Source organism: Sminthopsis crassicaudata, chromosome 6, assembly GCF_048593235.1.
Source record: "Sminthopsis crassicaudata isolate SCR6 chromosome 6, ASM4859323v1, whole genome shotgun sequence".
In the NCBI taxonomy this organism is placed as follows: Eukaryota; Metazoa; Chordata; class Mammalia; order Dasyuromorphia; family Dasyuridae; genus Sminthopsis; species Sminthopsis crassicaudata.
In genome coordinates, this window is record NC_133622.1 from 106,477,297 (window position 1) to 106,498,046 (window position 20,750).

Below are 20,750 nucleotides of genomic sequence, written 5' to 3' on the forward strand. Positions count from 1 at the left end.
AAGGGGGCGACTCCCCTTCTGTGCGCAGAGTTTTTTTGAACCGAGATCTCCGAATCTCTCCGGCTGTTGGGATTCTTTTTGCCGTTGCTTTTCCACGTCCCTCAAATTTCCCGCGCTGCCTCTCAATTCTGGCTTACAATGGCGTGTTCTGTATTTGGCCCGTTCGGAATGGACCCTCCTAGAACCGGGGTAATTTTGCGCAACAAAGCGTGGAGTCCTGCGCTACCGTAGTCCCTGGGCCGCTCGGAGTTAGACTGTCGGGCTCTGGTGAGCGAGCGGCTGCTGCCACTTGTGCTCCTTCTGACGCCGCTTCTGGGGCTTCCATCTCGGGCCGGGCCAGGCGGGCATTGCTAGCTGCACTCCAGCCTGCCCCACCGTGGACTACGGGACGGCGCTCGCTGTAGAAAGGGTTTTTCGAGAGCCTCCCAACTCCAACTGCTTGCTTTTTGCCTCGATTTCCTTACCTGTGAAACAGGTAGTTTTAATATTTTTTTTAAATGATAGGAGAGTGGGAGTGTACGGCGAGTGCTGTCCTACGGGTTCCAGGTTCTGCTTTGACCACCCTCTGAGCAACATTTTAGTTGGTAATCAATCCTCTCTGTTTGTAAGAAATTGATGTCCCTCTGGGGTTCCCTCATCCTCCGGCCCCCAAGTGCGGGCAACTGCCAAGGTCCTGTTTCGGCTTCTTTTCCACTTGGTTGCATGCAGTTATCTCCATCCCTCGGCTTCCCGACCTGGTTTTGCTCACTTGGCAGTCAGGATCACTTCTTAGAGTAAATTTTTTTAATCATAAGAGAAAATACGTAGCATTACTAAGGAAACCAGCTATATTGGAATAAGGTTATTAAAACACAAGCAACAGATTCAAAGACCCTAGCAAGTCTTTGCAGATATTCCCCGAATGTATATATCCCCAACAAATTTTAATTGCTGTATGGACATGCCCTTCATACTCCAACCCGCCAACCTCTACATATTCATAACTAAGTTTAATATCTTTCTTCTTCCTTTCCCTGTTCTGCTGGCGCCACTCCCTTTATAGTTAGTTACCAGTTACCTAGACTCCTCAAGAGTCAATTAAATTGGATCTCCCATACCCTGCATAAGTGATTGCAAAGTACACAAACGCGAAAGCTTGAAGTGAGAGTCAATGGGCAGGCCGGGAATGAATTTGAGATGGCTACAGGACAGGAGTCTTTGTTTCTCAAATAAGATAATGGACATAAAGCACTTTGCAAAGCTTAAAGTGCTATGTAAATACTATATAAAAATATTTCCACTTCCATTGACAGGCCTCCTGTCTGGTGATATCATTCCCTAAACTCAGGAAATGGTTTCCAAAGCAATACAGGGATGTGCTATTAAGTATTAACAACCGGACTCAACACTTAAGTTTAATTTGAATTATTAACACTTTAAATAAATCCAAACAATCAACAAAATAATAAATCACGCATTGATTTCTAGTAACTATGATTTCTAGTCCATATGCCAATCTTGTCCTGCAGTCCCACGTACATACTTGCTTGTTGGCTGTCCCCTTGCCAACCTGGTGGAATCAGCCTTTAACCTGTGGGTACCAGAACTGAACAAAGTAGGCTAGACAATTCCAGTTGGAATTGAACAAAAGTTTAATTTCAAAGCAAGGGAAACAACTTTCATGTAATGGCATATGTGGGCAAGCCCCACCCCTATACCTGGAACACTTTCCCCGCACATCTATGCTTTTCGGAATTCTTTTTCTTCAAAGCTCAGCACAAAAAGTCATCTCCTTCATGAAGATTTCTAATCCCCCACAGATAAAAATAATCTTTTTCTCTTCCTAAAGTTTTTTCATCCAGCTCTTGTCTATTTTTCTCTTTTACCAAGTATCACATATGTATTAAGTGTGTATTATTAGATTGTAAGTCCTTAAAGATTGGTATTGATACATTTTTAATTTTTGTAAATTTTAATCCTAATTTAGTGGTGGAGGGGAAAAACTAAAATAATCCTCTCTCCTTTCCCAGTAAATTTAACAAAAGACCACTCTAGACATATTGCACACAGTTAATAAAAGTTAACTTCACAAAAAAGGTGATAGATCCTTCATCTTCCTTCAAAGGATTGTAAGAATATGGTCTAATATGCTTATATAAATTAAAGCATGACTGGGCTGTTCTGATCTATCTTAAAAACTAACTTCCGTGATGGAAGAGCAAAAAGTTGAAAAGGCTTGTGCTTAGATTTAAATTGTGGGTGAGATAGTTCTTCAAGTTGGACATTAATAGTGAGTTCAGATTAATTTGTCTCTGTCCTTGATTTCTCACCTGAACTTTGTTCAGACCTCACAACTCTGATACTGAGTGGACTCTTATATGGAGATATCAATGGCACTTAAAATTTAACACCTCCTAGCCCGAGTTCATTTATCTTTGCTTCAATACCTAACCAACTGAGTTTATTTCTGTCAGTGATACAATCACATCATTTTGCTCATCTAATCTCCTGTTTTTAAAACTTTTAATTTTTCTTCCTCAACTGTCCTCTGCCTCATAAAATATCACTATCATCTATCTCATTTTCTTTCCCCTGACTGCTCTGTAGTAAAATCCTTTATCAGTACCCCTCTGACGTATTATGTCATTTTGGTCTTTTAAAATCCATTTCTTCCCCTTTTGTCTAATGTCCTTTATATCAAAACTTTCTAAATTGTGGGTCACAATGCCAAATGGAATTGTATAACTGAATGTATAACCCTAAAGAGGTCATGAAATTGTGATTTATTAAGAGTAAAGTTTGATTTGTATATTCCTATTTTATGTTCCTATATAGCCGTGGCCATGTAACTATTTCTCAGGTGAATAAGGGTCAGGAGTAGAAAAACTTTAAGAAACCTTGCTTTAAGAAACTGATGATAGAGTAATCTTTCTTATTTGAAGATTTCATCATGTTGCTTCTCTCAGAATTATTTGGTGGCTATTGCCTCACAACTGAGTTAAGTTCAGATTCATCTGACAGATATTCAAGTACTTCTATAAACTGGGATGACTTTATTTTTCTAGTCTTATCTCTTATTTCCCTCCCTTAACATTTCAGCCAAAGGGTATTATTTAGACTTTTTCCTCTTCACTTTATTGCCTCTGTTCATTTACTCACATTGTTATTAAATCTGGAAAACCCATATATTTGTCCTTTCCGCCCTTTAAAATCTTATTGGTCCATTAAATTCCAACTCAAATAGCATCTCCTCAAGGAAGCCTTCAATCTCCTTATTGATAATATGCCTTTCTTTCTTTGTCCAAAAATATATGTCTCATTCTGCAGTTTGAGTTACTGTAGACAATTTATCTATCTGAATTAGAAAGAATTTCCTCAACTGGGCTTTCTATACATCAGTTAAATCACAGATCTAATATCTTTCTCATTTTCCATTTACTAAGTTGCTTCTCCCCCAGTGGAATGTAAGCTGCTTGAGGACAGGGTGTATCTCAGTTTTATATTTCTATTCTCCAAACCTAGCATAATTGCTTATTAAGAGGAAGTATCTTACTCTTTTTTTTTTATTTTTTATTTTTTTTAGAATTCCTCTAACTAGGTAAGTACAAAGTAATATCTATGTTGATAGAGCCTAATTAATATAAGGGTAATCCAGATAGGGGCATTTTTGTCAATACAGGTTCTGGAGTTCCAGTCTATGACTTTGTAGTCATTCAGTCATGTCTGACTCGTCGTGACCTCTATGGACAAGACTTCTATCTTCTATCTTTTGAAAGCTGTGCAAGTTTATCTTCCTTGTTTCCATGACACTGTCCATCTCACCCTCTGCCATACCTTCCCACCACCTTTTTTTAACTTCTGTTTTTCTCAACATTAGGGCCTTTTCCAATAAGTCCTGTCTTCTCATTAGGTAACCAAAGTCCTTAAGTTTCTGAAGTATAGTACCTTCCAGTGAATAACCCAAACTAAATATTGACTAATTTCATGTCTTTGCTGTCCAAAGGACTCTCAAAAGTCTTCTTTAACTCCAACAATTTGAAAGCATCAGTTCTGGGGTATTCAGCTTTCCTTATATAGTTCAATTCTCATAACCATACATTAGTACTGGAAGAATTATAGCTTTATTATACAGACCTTTGTCAGCATGGTGATGTCTTATTTTTACTATGCTGTACAGATTTGCCATAGCTTTTCTTCCAAGGAGCGACTCTTAATTTCATGACTACAATTGCTGTTTAGAGTGATCTTTGAGCCCAAGAATACAAAATCTGTCACTACTTCCATCTCTCCCTTTTGTTTGCCAGTTGCCAAGAACTTAGGGTTGGGTTGGGTTTTTTTGTTTTTGTTTTTGTTTTTTTGACATTAAGCTTCAAGCCAGCTTTCACATACTCTCCCTTTCACCCTCTTTAAGGGCTTCTTAATTCTGCTATCAGAGCAATATGCCAAATTATCTGAGAATGTTAATATTTCTCTCAGCAGTTTTAATTCTGGCTGTTGATTCATCCATCCTGGCATTTCTCTGAGTTAAATGAGATGACGGTATACAGCCTTGTTGTACTCCTTTTCCAATCTTTAATCCCTCAGTCATTCTATGTTTTGTTCTAACTGTTGGTTCTTGACTTGTGTTCATTACTCAGGAGATAAGATAATCTGGTACTCCCATCTCTTTGAGTCTTGCCACATTCTATTGTGATTCATATAAGGCTTTAGTGTAGTCAGTAAAGCAGAATTGGATGTTTTTTTTCTGAAACTCTTGTTTTCTTCATAATTCAGTAAATATTGGCGATTTGGTTTCTAGTTCCTCTGCCTGTTTGAAAACCAGTCTGTTCTGTTAATTCTCAGTTCATATATTGCTGAAGCCTAACTTGCAGATGTTTCAGTGTAATCTTGTTGGCATGTGAAATGAGTGCCATTGTTTGGCAATTTAAACATCTCTTGACATTGTCATTCTTTAGGAATGGGATATACACTGTCTTTTCCAATCCAGTAGACATTTTTCCAAATTTGCTGGCATAAAATTAGAAGAACAAAGGATAGTTTACCTCCCATGTCCTGGAGCAGGAAGGAATTTGTGTCCAAAGAAGAAGTGGAACTCATAATTGAACACCAAGTAGATAATTTTGATTGTATTGTCAAAAAGTTTTTATGCAAACAAAACTAATGCAGACAAGATCAGAAGGGAAGCAATAAATTGGGAATTCATTTTTATATTTAAGGGTTCTAATAAAGGTCTCATTTCTATAATATATAGAGAATTGACTCACATTTATAAGAATTCAAGCCATTCTCTAATTGATAAATGGTCAAAGAATATGAGCAGGCAATTTTCAAATGAAGAAATCAAAACCATTTCTGGTCATATGAAAAAGTGCTCTAGATTACTACTGATCAGAGAAATGCAAATTAAGACAACTCTGAGGTACCTGTCAGATTCGCTAAAATGACAGGAACAAATAATGATGAATGTTAGAGGAGATGTGGGAAAACTGGGACACTGATACATTGTTGATGGAATTGTGAACACATCCAGCCATCCTGGAGAGCAATTTGGAACTATGCCCAAAGGGTTATCAAACTGTGCATACCCTTTGATCCAGCAGTGTTTCTACTGGGCTTGTATTCCCAAAGAGATCTTAAAGGAGGGAAAGGAAGACATGTACAAAAATGTTTGTAGCAGTCCTTTTTGTAGTGGCTATAAACTGGAAACTGAATGTAGGAGAATGGCTGAATAAGTTATGGTATATGAATATTATGGAATATTATTGTTCTGTAAGAAATGACCAGCAGGATGATTTCAGAGAGGCCTGGAGAGACTTACATGAACTGATGCTAAATGAAATGAGGAGAACCAGGAGATCATTATGCAGGACAACAGCAGAGTATTATAATGATCAATTCTGCTGTACATCGATCTCATCAACAGTAAGATGATTAAGATCAATTACAATGGTGTTGTGATGAAGAAAGTTATCTGGACCCAGAGAGAAGACAGTGGGAACTGAATGTGGACCACAATATAGTACTTTCACTCTTTTTGTTATTGTTTGCTTGCATTTTGTTTTCTTTCTCATTTTTTTTCTTCTTGATCTGATTTTTCTTGTGCAGCATGATATTTGTAGAAATATGTATAGAAGCATTGCACATGTTTAACATATATTGGATCACTTGCCATTTAGGGGAGGAGGAAGGAGAAGGGAGGGGAAAAAATTAGAACACAAGGTTTTGTAAAGGTGAAAGTTGAAAATTGTCCATATATATATATATATATATATATATATATATATATATATATATATATATATATATATATATATATATATATATATTGAAAATAAAAAGCTTTAATTAAAAAAACAAAGCAATATATATATTTTTTTTTTGGCACATCAAGTGCAGTAGTATCAGCTATGACTTAAACACTTAGCTGTAGTTCCATCATTTCCATTAGCCTTAATGTTAGCAAATGCTTCCTAAAACCCATTGATTTCATTTTCCAGGATAATTGACTTTAGGTTAGTAACTACATCATTGTGGTTACTGATGATGTTAAGATGGTCCTTGTATGGGGAGGAAGGGTATATTCTTGCCACTTCTTCTTAATCTCTTCTGCTTCTGTTAAGTCCCTACCAATCTTCTCTTTTATCATGTCCATTTTTGCATGTCAATGTTCCCTTGGTATCTCTAATGTTATTTTTTTTAATGAATATTTTATTTTTCCCAATTACATGTTGTAAAAACAATTTTTATAATTTGTTTTTTTTTTTAATTTTGAGTTTCAAATTCTCCCTCTCCTTTTCCTTTTTCCTCTCCCTGAGATGGTAAGCAATTTGATATAGGTTATACATATGTACTCATGTAAAACATTTTCACATTAGTCATGTAAAGGAAACCAGACCAAAACCCCCCCACAAAAAATAAAAGTGAAAATTAATATGCTTTAGCCAGCATTCAGACCGTATCAGATGTTCTTTCTCTAGAGGTGGATGGCATTTTTATTCAAGAATCCTTAGGAATTGTCTTCTATGTTGTTTTGCTGAGAAAAGTTAAGTCATGAGGCACAGGACCAAGATGGTGTGAGGGATAGAAAATCCTATCCAAAAATGACTACTCAGAGATCACTCATAGAAAGCAGAATTATTTATTAGAATCTCGAGAAGCGGACCCCATCCTGGTCTATGAGCCAGATTCACAGCAGGAGAGAGCCACTCCCTTGAAGATGCTCATGACTTTTATACATTTCAGACAAAGAACCTTCAAAATCCCACCCTCCATAGGTTGTGATTGATCATATTTGGTCAGTGGAATGCAGCTGGCATTGTGATTTATAACTTCTTAGGCCACGTATAGGTTAATCCCTATTTGGGCAAAGGAATGCAGCCTAGGCCTTCACGTGACTGGGGCCTATAGGCCTGATTTTACGTTAGCTAGCAGTCTCTGATCAATATGTGCTTAATCTGTAAGTTCTTCACCATATCTTACTCCACACAATGGCAAAGAACAGACTTGACTTTTTGTGACCTCCTGTAGAAGAAACCAACAGTAGATTAAGCCTCTAAACTGGTTTTGGAGTCACAGAACCCACAAATAGAGTAACACACATTCCAAAAGGAAGATACCTTGGAAGAACTTCAGAACAGTTTTGTTTCAAATGGGCAGGGGGACAGTCTGTGAGTCTAGAATGCAGAAAAGGGAGCCCAGGGCAAGGAGCTGGGGTGAGGAGTCAGAGTGATGAGGTTTAGATTTAGGGAACCAAAATGAGTTTTCTCATTTCTGGTGGTCAGAGAGTTAAATGATAAGGTCTAGTGGCAGGTTCGGGATTCCAAATGGAGAGGTTTGGCTCCCCTGCACCCCCTTGGGATTCAATGTAAGAGTAGGGAGTTTGGGGGACTTCCTTCTGGCGGCGTAGAGGTTCTCGTAAAGGAATTTACAGACCTGAAAACCTAGATTGATAAAAGGGTTTATTATAAGAATTTGGAAGTAACGTTAAAAATCCTGACAAAGAGGCATAAAGTCTGGTTAGGGAAATAGGTGAGGGTAAAGAGAAGATGCCACTGGAAAGAGTATTGCAGTGGTCAGAGGCCCTTAGCATGCCAAGCATAGGGCTGGCATGTCTGGAACCTCTGTAAAGAGAGGGTTTTAGTTTAGCTCTTTTTATAAAGAGAGATTTAGCTGAAGGGCTGGTGGGTGGAGTCCCAAGTTGGCTCATCTCTGGGTTTCAGCTTGAGCTGGAATTTGAATTGAATTCAAAGAGTTTCAGGACTGAGCCAAACCCACCCAGATAACAAGGAGCAAACTGTTTGTCTCTCTGGGCAGGGTCCCTCACTGAGGCAGAGTTGAAGGAGATTTTCAGTTTCTGGGTCCCATCTTCAAGAGCACTGCAGTTCCACACACTTGGGAATCTTCTGTGAGCCTCTTAGGCTGCTCTGTCCTGGTTTCAAGTGAGTGATCAAGCAGATTTTCTACAAAAGGAAATTATAAACCATTGAGTCCTAGAAGAATGGAGGACCTAGCCAGAATTATCCAGCCAAACCTAAAGTCATCAGCAAAACTGCCCCAGGGCAAATTAAAGCAGCTGTTGCTCCTTTGTGTTAAGGGCAGACCTCAAACCTTGGTAGAGGGGGAGGAGTGGGGGGAGGGGGGAGGGAGAAAGAGCAAATGGGGCAGCCAGTTGGTGTAGTGGATAGGGCACTCGTCTTAAAGTTAGGAGGACCTGAGTTCAAATGTGACCTCAGACACAACACTTCCTGACTGTGTCACCCTGGGCAAGTCACTTAATCCCAATTGCCTCAGAGGGGAAAAAAGAGTAAAAATACCCAAAAGAACTCTCACCATACACAGCTTTTATGGAGTGAGAGAAGAACAGACTCAAATCCTGAGTTTCCTAAAGGAAAATCAACTCTAAATAAAGGCCCAAAAGGCGATATGAGCTGCTCCTCATTTCACAAGGCTTTACTGGAAGATTTTATAAAGGATCTTAAAAGAGTTAGAAGAAAAATGGGGAAAGGAAATGAAATATTTGCAAGAAGGGATGGGAAAAGCATGTAACTCTCTACAAAATAGATATGAAAAAGATATCAAATTAATGAGGGAAAGGAAAGCGGGAACCCCATTTCTCGGCGCATAGATAGTAAGATAATCCCATGAGTGTAGTTTTCCCTGTAAATGAATTTGATTGATAAATAAAAGGTTTATTGAAGAAATTTGGAAGTAAAGTTCAGTTAGAAAGATGTCAGGGCCAGAGATGGCCACTAGGTGGGCAGGAATCCTTACGTGGCTGGAAGGCTACCATGTGTTGGCGGAGGAGGGCTCCTGCAAAGAGAGGGCTTCGGTGTGGTCCTTTTAATACTTAAAAGAAGATGGGTGGTACCCCCAAGTTCTTGGCGGGCTTTTCAGATAGCTCAGATCCGGTGGGGGCTGGGAGAAGTTGAGCTGATGGTCGGTGCTGGGCCCAGATATTCAAAAGGGTGCTTTTGACCAGGATTTCTGAATTAAGGTCAGCCATGGGCAGTGAAAGAGGAATCTTAAAGGGACCTCAACCCCCATCAAATTCATTGAAAAACAGAATGTGAAATGGAAAAAAAAAAATGCAAATCTGAAAAGCGCCAAAGGGAAGTGGGGATTGCTAGCAGATTTCTGGGCTGAAGGATCTTATTAGAGACAAGTATGCACAAACCCATCAACATGGGAGGTATTACACAAGCACAGAACAATAACGCACAGGCTATTAGTAATGACTTTCCCCACAGCCCGGGCAGGCTCAATGTGGTGTATGTAACAAACATGAATTGTACATGCAAGTAGTGATATAACAAATAATATAAATCAACATGGTCTTATAAAAGATTTCCAGAAGTCCTAGAAGAAGGGTATGTAAACAACAGTCACACATATGCCTTCGTCAGCAGCCAAGAGATAGTCCAAAACCAATCTATTGTCCATTGCTTCACATGTCAGGGAATCCAATGATCCCCACAAATTTTTGAAGTCCTGCAACAGTCTTATCATTTCTCAGAAAATCCAATGATTCCTGAGGGTTTTCAAGTCCTACAACAATCTTTTCATGCCTCAGGGATTCCAATGATTCCTGAGGATTTTGAAGTCTAACAATTTTTGATGTCCATGAGTCAAACTGCCATGCTCTTTCAGTGGTGGGCACAGTCAGCAACAGAATCACCTGATGTTTCTTGGATCTTCTCCTTCGTTTCAAGGGTCTGCTCCGTCTCTCTCTGATGGACAAGGCAAATACGGCTCATTGGCACCCATCTGATTCCTTCTCCATCTGTGGAGATACAAGCAAACCCCCTCTCCCAAGCAGTTAATCTATCTGTTCCCTTCCATTAACCACTTTCTGGGTCTCTGCACATCACCTGGTGATTATCTAAAGATAGTGGAGTTGCTCACACTGGACATTGCCCTTTTAGTGGATTATAAAACCTGTCTGCCAGAGCCAGTGCATCTTTTGTCAAAAATCAAGAAGTTAATAGTATAAAGAGCTAGATTTAGAAGTTCTCTGGGGTTATTGTGGCTCTCCCTTTCTTTTGTTTTTGGAGGAGCGTCTTAATGGCTCTGTTTCTCCTCTCTACTATTGCCTATCTTTGAGGATTAAAAGGTATGCCAGTGGTGTGTAAAATCTTATACTGTGCACAAAAGTGTCAAAATGTGTAGAAGTATATGCAGTCCATTGTCTGTTTTTATTGCTTGTGGCACACCCATAATTGCAAATGCTTGTATAAGGAATTCAGTGACCACTCAGACTGTCTCTTTTGCTGCTGGGATTGCAAAAGTGAATCCTGAAAAGATGTCTACCAGAACATGGACAAAAGACAGACGACCAAAAGATTTATAATGGGTCACATCCATTTGGCAAATTTCATTAGATCTAAAACCACGAGGGTTCTTCCCTGGAGGGGGTGTAGGAGCATGGAAAGGAAGGCAAGCTGGACAGGCTTTTACTATGCTCCTACCTTCCTCTCTTGTTATTCCAAATTGTAAACATAAAGCTCAAGCAGTCTGATGATATTTAAAATGAGATTCTTGGGCTTCCTGAAATAAAGGAGTATTGGCCAACATGGTGAGAAGACTATCTGCCTTTGAGTTACCATCAAAAATAGGATCTGGAAGTCCACTATGAGAGTGGACATGCAAGATATAAATCTTACCTGGATGCTTTCTCACTTGCTCTTGAAGTTCCTTAAAGAGCTGATATTGATATATATGTATATATGTATATATGTATATATATATATATATATATATATATATATATATATGTGTGTGTGTGTGTGTGTGTGTGTGTGTGTGTGTGTGTGTGTGTGTGTGTGTATAAATTTTATTTGGGCTGTGGCAATTCTTTGTACCACACCTACTGAATAGGCCGAATCAGATATTATATTTATGTCTCCCAGATAATAAGCAAGAACTAGAATGATTGTATACAATTCATTCTGCTGAGTGGACTGAAAAGGAGTTCTGATTACTCTATAGTTAAGTCATGAGAGTATACAGCATAAATATTATGTTTGGATGCAAGATAGTTGGTCCTTTAAGAAGAACTTTAGAAATCTTTTCTTCAAGAAGCCATTGCCAATTATGTAAGTCTGGTTATCTTTAATGGAGACTTGTGTGTAAAATTTGGAGCCATGGCTAATAAAATTTGCCACTCTGTGATGGTTTCACACCACACATTAACTTGTGCATTGGTATAAAAAGGTCTTATTCCAGATAATTGTACTGCTCACTTAATGCTTTTAATAAAATTCTAGCCACACTAGGTAAGGAGTAAGGGTTTGTTCTGGTTGTGCTGGGAGGTTCATCAAGGAGACAGAGTGATAGAGTGGATGAAGGACTGCTGTGGGTGCCTCTTATGTAACAAAACCTGATATTTCCAAGGGATTTTGAGCGACTCTTTCAACCACATTGGATAAAACCAGTTCAACTTCTCTCAAAGCCTCTTGAGCTTCTTTTGTAAGCTGGCATGGTGAATTTAAAGCACTGTCTCCCCTTAAAATGTCATATAATGGTTGCAATTGATAGGTAGTCAAGCCTAGCACAGGACGCATCCATTGGATATCTCCTATTAATTTGTGAAAGTTATTTAAGGTGTTTAGCTTCTCTGTTCTTAAGGAGAGTTTTTGTACTGTAAGCACCTTAGGATATACTTCATATCCTAAATATTGAAAAGGAGCCTGTCTCTGAATCTTTTCTGAAGCTATGTGCAATTTATAATTCCTTAGTATTTCTATGGTTTTTTGTAGACATGCTTCTAACATTTGTTCCTCAGGTGCACATCCCAATATATCATCTATGTAATGTAATAACATTACTTTTGGAAATGCTTTTCTTACTGCAGTAAGAGCAGCAGCAGCATACATTTGACATATAGTTTTTCATTCCCTGTGGCAAAACTGTCCATTCATATCTTTTAGAAGGCTCAGCTAAGTTAACGCTGGGCAATGAAAAAGCAAATCTTTTCATATTCTCCTTATCTAGAGAAATAGAATAGAAACAATCCTTGATGTCTAAAACCCAAAGAGGCCATTCTCTAGGCAATTGAGTAGGAGATGGAAGTCCAGGCTAAAGAGTTCCCATAGTTTCCATCTATATTCATTTACCTTTCTTAAATCAGTCAACATCCTCCATTTTCTAGATTTCATTCTTACAACAAATGCTGAGGAATTCCAAGGATTTAGAGAAGGTTTTAAGTGTACTTGGTCAAGTTGCTACTGTACTATATCTAATAAGGCCTGAATTTTATCGCTTTTTAAGGGCCACTGTTCTATCTATACTGGTTTATCAGTTTTCCATTGGATAGGAACAGGTGAAAGTGTTGGCAGGCCTTCAACAGCAGCCCTGCCTAAAAACCCAAAGTTTTTAGCTCTAATTGTTGTAAAATGTCTCTTCCCCACAGACTGATGGGAATTTTTTTCAACTATAAAAGGAGTAAAAACTCCAGTTTCACCTTCAAATATCCATCTCATAAGGGTAGCACTAACCAGCTGATATTAATCCTCCTACACCAGACATGTAGGTATCTGCCTTAATCTTTGGCCAGTGGCTGGGCCAGTTGGCACCTCTAATGACTGTGCAATCTGCACCTGTGTCTACCAATCCTTCTAATGGTATGCCATTTATATAGATAGTGAGCAGTCAGTCAACTGTCACAGCTGCTGTCCAGTATATTCCTGGGTTTTGTTGCTTGGAGTCAGAATCTGGGTGACTATCACCAGGTTGCTTATTATTACTGATACAGGGGGTCTGTATCAATAAACCTGATGCTACTACTTCTCCTGGTTGATAAGTCACATATTGTCTACCTGTATTAGTGACTGGGATATTATCTACATATTCTCCAGTTTCCCATATCAGTATATGGATGGACACTGTTTTATAAGTACTCTCAGGAGGTGAAATGGTCAAGCCTATTGTGCCTGGAGGCAAGGGATCCATAGTCTGGAGAGGAACAGATTTCACTTCTCCAGGAGATATCTCAGTTGTCCCAGCTTTATACAACTCTATTCTCCACAATTGTAATTCCTTTCTCCCATCAGGTTTCTTCCTGGCTGATTGATCATGTCTGGGTACTGAACTTCTAGGCACTCTCTGAGTGTAGCATCGGCTGCCATCATGCCCCAAGTATTTTTTGTCTTGGGCCTTGGGGCTGGGCCCCTCATCCCATTTCCCTGATCGTTCTACACTCTGATGCCCAATGGAAGCCTCTGTTGCATTTTGGACATGGGGTATTGGGTCTCACCCTGTTTTCTCACTCTGTCTCTATGCCAACATTGAGCTTTCAGATGCCCTACTTTACCACATTGAAAGCATTGACAAGTCTCTCTAGAAGTCCCTTGCCAAAAGGGACCCTGTCTTCCCATGTTGGGATCTTGGGAAGTCTGCATCATAGCCTGGCTATAAAAGGCATTTGTGCCCACAGTGGCACAGCATCTTATGATCTCCTCTAAAGGAGCATCCTTGTGTAGTCCTAGTATAATCCTTCTACAAACCTCATTGGCATTTTCTTTAGCAAGTTGCCTTATCATTTCTGTTGCTGCATTTTCACCATTAGTTCGTATGACAGCTGTCTGCAAATGTCCCACAAAATCAGCAAAGGGTTCATTTGGCCCTTGTGCAATTGTTGTGAAGACTTCACCCTTGTCGTTTTTACCGGGGAGAAAAGCCCATGTTTTAATAGCAGCAGCATCAATTTGCTCATATGCAGCTAAGGGATAATTAATTTGTACTGAAATGTCTGCATAAGAACCTGAATCTGTTAGTTGGTCATAGGTGATTGGAGGATTAACTCCACTATGACTATTTTGCTGGGCTTGTATCCTACAGAGCTCACTATATTCAGAAAGCCACAACAAGTTTTGTCCAGGTTCTAAGCATGTCCTTGCTATAGATTTCCAGTCCCTAGGGGTTAAGATGTCATAAGCCAAATTTTGTAATAACATCTTGACATAAGCTGATGTAGCCCATAAAGAGAGCAAGCCTTTTTCAGGTCTTTGAGGATTTCTATATTTCTACTTTCTTGACCTGAAGTGTTAAACTGTTGAATCACCAGATACATACTGATTTTCAAATCACCTAAATCCTGGCCTTCTTCTGTACCTTTAAGTAGTGCCTTTTGCAATCTAGACATAGGAGGGGGTGATTGCTGGGGAGGAGGTGCTGGTAATATCACTGCTCTTTCCACTGTGGGTAAAGTTGGTGGGGGTGTGTCAAGAACCAGTTCCTGTTTAGGCGGGGTCAGGGAGAGAATCACCAAGACCTTCACCAAGCCCTTCATCCTCATTTACCTTCTAGTCATATTGCTACTAATCTGTTCATTCTTTTTCCTCACACTTCCTCATCTGGCTGTTCTTAAATTTTTTTTTTCCCTATAACTTGCAAAATTCTTTAAGGCCAATTTTATTATGTTGTATGTACAAAATGTTTCCTTGGAAATTGAAGGAGGACCTTTATCATTATAGCATTCACATAGTTGATCTCCTCCAGCTTCCAATTATCTAGCCCTATTTCTTCTTCCTTTAAGAACCAAGGGGATGCGTTTTAATGTACCCAAGAGTCTAGCAATCTGTAACCAAGTTATAATTAAACCTTGTCACTTGATCATCTTAAGCATGCTTTCTATAAGCGCCCCCTCAGGGTGGGTCTAAGTTTTGGGGAGAATCTTTTCCTAATATCTGCCCCATTTCAGCTAGAAAAGGTTACTAATTTAGCCCTTAACAAAGTAAGTTCCCTATTAGTCTATTAAAATACGCAACCTGTTTCTTGGTCCCCGAGGACTTCTTCAGTGAAATTAGGGTCCTCAGTCCCGCTTTGGGCACCAAATATGGTGACTGTGTTAACACCTTGGATACCTTAGAATCAGCCGGAGTCAGGATAAGCAAAAGTCTTTATTCTTGGTCTTTAGCGATAAAAGTGAAGAGAGTGGACATATAGGATCTCTACGACCTCACCTCATCGTCTCTCTCAAAGAAGTGACCCTGTTAGTCTTACTGCACCTCCTAGTCCCTCCCACAATTCTCTGTATACACCAAATGATTGGGCCAGCACAGGATAGTGGGAAGGGCCATTTTCCAAGCATATTCTTATAGAGTATTGTCCAATTGGTAATTAGCCTCAAGTGCTTGATTGACCCTAGTGCATTGACTCAAGAGTTTCAGCCCTTAACACTCTCCCATAGAAGAGAAGTGGATAGCAGAGTGGATTAAAAGCCAGAATCTTACAATATTTTGTTTACAAGAAACACATTTAAAACAGAATAATACATACATAATGAAGGTAAAAAGCTAGAGCAGAATCTATTATGCTTCAGGTGAAGTAAAAAAAAAAAAAAAAAGCAGGGGTAGTGATCCTTATCTCAGATCCAGTAAAAGCAAAGATAGGTCTAATTAAAAGAGATAAGGTAGAAATGTATATCTTACTAAAGAGTACCATAGATAATGAAGCAATATCAGTACTAAACATTTACACATCTGTGATTGCCCAATCACTGCCAGTCTTTCCTAATTCCCAGGCCCTCAGAGGAATCTCTGGCCACTGTCTAGTACAGTACCCTTTACCAATCTTACCTTAATCAGAGATCTTCAGGGATCTCTGGCCACCACTTCATGAAGTGGTGGTTTAATGCTGTATTTTGTGGAGCAGGACGAAAAGAAGCACAAGTAGTATAGCGGTGAATAATAGCTGCAGTTTCTGCTTTAGAAATACCATACAGCCTCTGCAATGAGCGGGCAGATAAATGAAACAAAGCATGTTCCTTTTGGTCAGGCGAATCAGAGACCACACAAAGGATAAAGAAGGGCAACAGCTACCCTATTGCCCTCAACTATGGGACCAGTACCATCCAGTTTGAGATCTAAAGTCATGATGAAAAGAGGTGCGGCTCTGCTGTTTAATGCATCCTGAGCCGGATGAAGATCAATGATAGTAAAGTGCCTGTCATTTGTATATGCATGTGGTAGCTATTTGATGGCTTGATAGGCATAAAGATGGTCTGTGACGATATTAATAGCCTCTTGATATCATTGCATGGCATGTATAATGGCAAACAACTCATTTTCTGTATGGAATCATGGGAATATCAAGGACATATGTCTCTTGAGTGTCTTCCCTATATATAGCGGCCCTGTGATCTTTGGTAGCATCAGTTAAAACATTAGGGCCTTGCACTGGCTCCGAAGAAAGATCCAATGGTAATACTTACTTTTAATCTCTTGTCCAATTGCATAAATGGCTGAGAAGTATGCAAAGGTGCTTAGGAACAAAGCTGTAACAGAACTGCCCATATTAAGTTATCCTTGGCAATAGCAAGCACTTGCTATGCTGGTATACCAAGAGCCAATTGTGGGGGCCATCCCGAAATAAGTACGGCTCATTGGCAATATTGCCACAAAAAGGAACCAAGTCCCTTAATCTTATTAGACAGGATGTGTGAAGGTTTAGTAGGGTACAACCATTCTATGGGGTGCTCACCTTGGTGCAATGCGACAAAAAAGGGCTTAACAAATGCCAACAGCATCAAGGGCTGTGAAGGATCAATTCTAGAGGTAAGACAGGTACACAGCAAAGAAATAGATTGCAATGTTGCACGAGCCTCTATAGACCACAATCATGGTGATGTCAGGGCAGAAGGGCCCTTTAAAATATCATTAAAGGGGTGCATAACAGAAAGGGCAATTGAATGGGTGGACCTCAACCACTACAAGGTCCCTACCAACTGTAGAAAGTCATGAAGTGTTTTATACTTGCCCTCATCCACCTTAGGACACAATAAGATCTTGAAGAATGTGCCCAAGATAGAGAAATGGAGGCTTAGTCTGTATCTTATCCAGCGTCACTACAAGGTTTTGCTGAGCTGCTAATATTCAAATGATGTATTGCACAATGCGTTACAACTGTGACTCTTCCTTAGTGGCCACTAGTATATCATCCATGTAATGGAGTATATAGACATGTGGGTATAAACTTCTGACTGGAGCAAGAACCTTGTCTACATACCATTGGCACAGGGTGGGACTGTTAGCCATCCCTTAAGGTAACACTTTCCATTGCTATCTAATGGCAGTAGCTTGTAAATTAATAGGTGGAACAGAAAAGGCAAACTTCTCCCTGTCAGTAGGATGTAAGGGAATAGAGTAAAAGCAATCCTTTGTCACTAACCACCATATGATATTCTTTAGGAATCATATTAGGAGATGGGAGGCCTGGTTGTAGGACACCCATGGGTTGCATTCACAGCTTTCTCAAATCAATTAACATGCGCCATGCTTTGTTCTTTTTCCTAAATGCAAAAACAGGTGAGTTATAAGCACTAAAGGAAGGCTCAATATGACCCAATTTCTTTTGTTCAGTAATGGTGGATCTTAAGGCAGTGAGTTTTTCATTTGAGAAGGACCACTGATCTTCCCATATAGGATGGCATGTTTCCATCTTAAGGGTAGCACTACCTTCTCAATGGCCCCCATTAGTTTTCCTCAATGTGTAATGTTGCCTGAAGGGCTTTCAGTAAATCTCTTCCCCACAAGAAGGTTCTAAGCCCAACAATGACAAGAGGCCTAAAGACACCCTTTTGATTCTCAAATTCCCAATGAAGTTTCTTACTAGAGTGCTGCATGCCACTGTTACTGTTTGAGGTTGAAGTGGCCATTCAGGAGGCCAATCAAGTTTTGTTACAACAGATATATCAGCCCTTGTATCAATCATTCCTTGAAATGGCCTATTTTCTATATAGATAGTACACATGGGTTTTTCTCATCCTATCATCTGAGTATAATTCACCTCACCAAAGGGATGTAATGGGAGTGCTTTGGCAATGGGATGATCTCCTTTTAGGTTCATAGGATATGGGTGAGGATTGGTAACTAAGATAAATGGTTCCATATGTTTTAATTAATATTATAGTATGTACAAGTGCATAGACTGAGAGTCCGCTCACTAATCCATCTCCAGCTTTGGGTTGTATCTCAACATGTGAAGTGGTCCATGGGTTGATATCAAAACCCTCAACTGCATTCAAGTGCTGTCCATATTCTAATCAGAGCTTGATAAATCTCTTTGAACCCTGTAGCTCCTTTCTGGGTAGGTTCCTGATCTATCTGGTATGCTTTTGGGGCCCCTTTGCTCATTTCCCTAGGCCATAGAATGAATTCTCATCCTGGTCCTACAAAATTTTGCTACATGGCCTAGCTTGCCATAAGCAAAGCAAAGGGATTTTCTACCCCCTAGTGATTGGGCTTGGAAATGTCCTTTTCTGCCACAGTTATAATATTTCTTTCCCTCCTCCTTCCTGTTCATCCCTTATGTGATTTCCTGGATTATGGCTGAGGCCATCACATCTGCATTAACAGCCTCATAATTGCTGCATAACATTTATCTATAATTTTAGGGATAGAAGCTTCTTTACAACATCCAGCCATTATACGGCTGCACACTTTATTCATTCCCTCTTTTAACAATTGCCTGAAAAGATCAGAAGCACCACCTCTCCCTATAAATTTATCAACTGCTGTTCTTAATAGGGACACATAATTTTGAATAGGTTCTCAGAGTCCCTGTTTTATTGAAGTAAAATGTTGCTGTACCAACCCTTTCTTGTCTCCCAAGCATGTATAGAATACTGTGCAAAAGATGGAAACACAGTCACATTATATAAAATCTGAGTCTGAGTTGTGGCATAGTGGCCAGTGCCAGTAATTACAAGCACAGATTCTTCTGGATCCTGAGAATCATTGGCTAAAGCATATTTGCGAGCCAATTTAGCAAATTCTGATAACCTTACAACTGATTGACCAGGAGTAAAACAGGCACATGCCATGGATTTCCAGTCATTTGGAGTAAGGACATATCTACTTGATAACAGCTGTAACATTTGTATGGTATAGGGAGGATTTGGGTCATAATTAGCACAAGCTTGTTTCATTTCCTTCAACATTTTAAATGGGGCCTAGAGGCCCCAATTGGAATCCCAAGGTATTACATCCTCCCTCTCAGCAACTGCCCTAATCAAAGCTTCCTGTAAAGTCATGTGGGGCTTTGTAACAATCTTTTGTCTCTTCTCCGGCTCAGCCTGTAGGCGGAGCTCTTGCATTTCTTGCTCTCTCTACCCTAAAATAATACTTTATCTGTTCTCTGCTTCAGCCTTTAGGTGGAGTTGTTGCAGTTCTTGTTCTAATTGTCATAAGTTAAGTCTTTGGTTTGTCCTCTGATTCTGCTCAAAGGCGAAGTTCCTGCACCTTTTGTTCTATCTGCTTAATTCCCTCACCCATCCCTACTTGCTGAGCTGTACTTAATGGGTGTGGGAGGTAGTTTTTTCTATCTTGGTCATCTAAGGTAGATATGTTAATGAAGGATATATACACTTGGGAGTTGGGGAGCAAACCTCTTGCTTTTCATTGAGCATGTTTTTTGTTAAAAGATCACCCATTTAATTTTTCTAACTCATAAGATTGAGTTGCATGTACAATTGTACCCTCGAGTTTGGTAACAGCTAGACCCATAATGCTTCACTGCCTTCCCTCCTGGATGGGGAACTACTGTACCTTCCCAATTATGGGGTCTGGCAATTTACAGTGCTGCCCATGATTGAGCTGCCACTTGTGATTGCCCAATCAGCAATCACTACTGCTAGTCCCTCAGAGGAATCTCTGGCCACTGTCTAGTACAGTACTTTTACCAATGTTACCTTACCCTTCTGACCTCCTGCTCACTCTTAGTTACTCCTAATAGAACTCCTGGTAAAAAGGACCTACTTTCTTGTCCCCACAGTTTATATACGGTCTGTGAGGTCACATTCACAGCCAATTAGAGAAGGAGACGTCTCCTATTGATTATGCCAATCTCAGTGAGACCAGAACTCCAGCCCATGAGGTGGTCCTTGTTGGTTCACAGAAAACCACTTCCAGGGATCTCAGGCTTTAAGGCTTCTTTACTTTCTGATATCATTGTGCATGGCTCCTCCTGTGACTCTTACACACACCAATTGGCATAATATTCAAATTCCTAGAGAAGTTAAGAGAGATGTAAGAAGAAATAGACAGCAAAACTATACTAGTGGGGGATCTCAATCTTGCTCTCTCAGAACTAGATAAATCAAACCACAAAACAAATAATAAAGAAGTTAAGGACGTAAACAGATTGCTAGAAAAGTTAGGTATGATAGAACTTTGAAGAAAATTGAGTGGAGATAGAAAGTTTACTTTTTTCTCAGTAGTTCATGGAAGCTATACAAAAATTGACCATGTATTAGGGCATAAAAACCTCAAAATCAA

General features: G+C 39.6%; 1 protein-coding gene across 5 annotated transcripts in view; it reads left to right on the forward strand.

Moving 5' to 3' along the window:
- CFAP96 (cilia and flagella associated protein 96) overlaps positions 1 to 20,750 on the forward strand; it is a 70,834-nt gene that overhangs the window by 7,007 nt on the left and 43,077 nt on the right. For 2 of the 5 annotated variants that reach the window (XM_074274969.1, XM_074274971.1), the window contains exon 1: positions 17 to 475. The exons of 1 other annotated variant lie outside the window; for it this stretch is intronic. The gene's annotated coding sequence lies outside the window, so the exon portion shown is untranslated. Of the gene's footprint in view, positions 1 to 2; positions 585 to 20,750 lie in introns of those variants that run through there. 2 more of the 5 variants (XM_074274967.1, XM_074274970.1) reach the window with 2 other exon arrangements.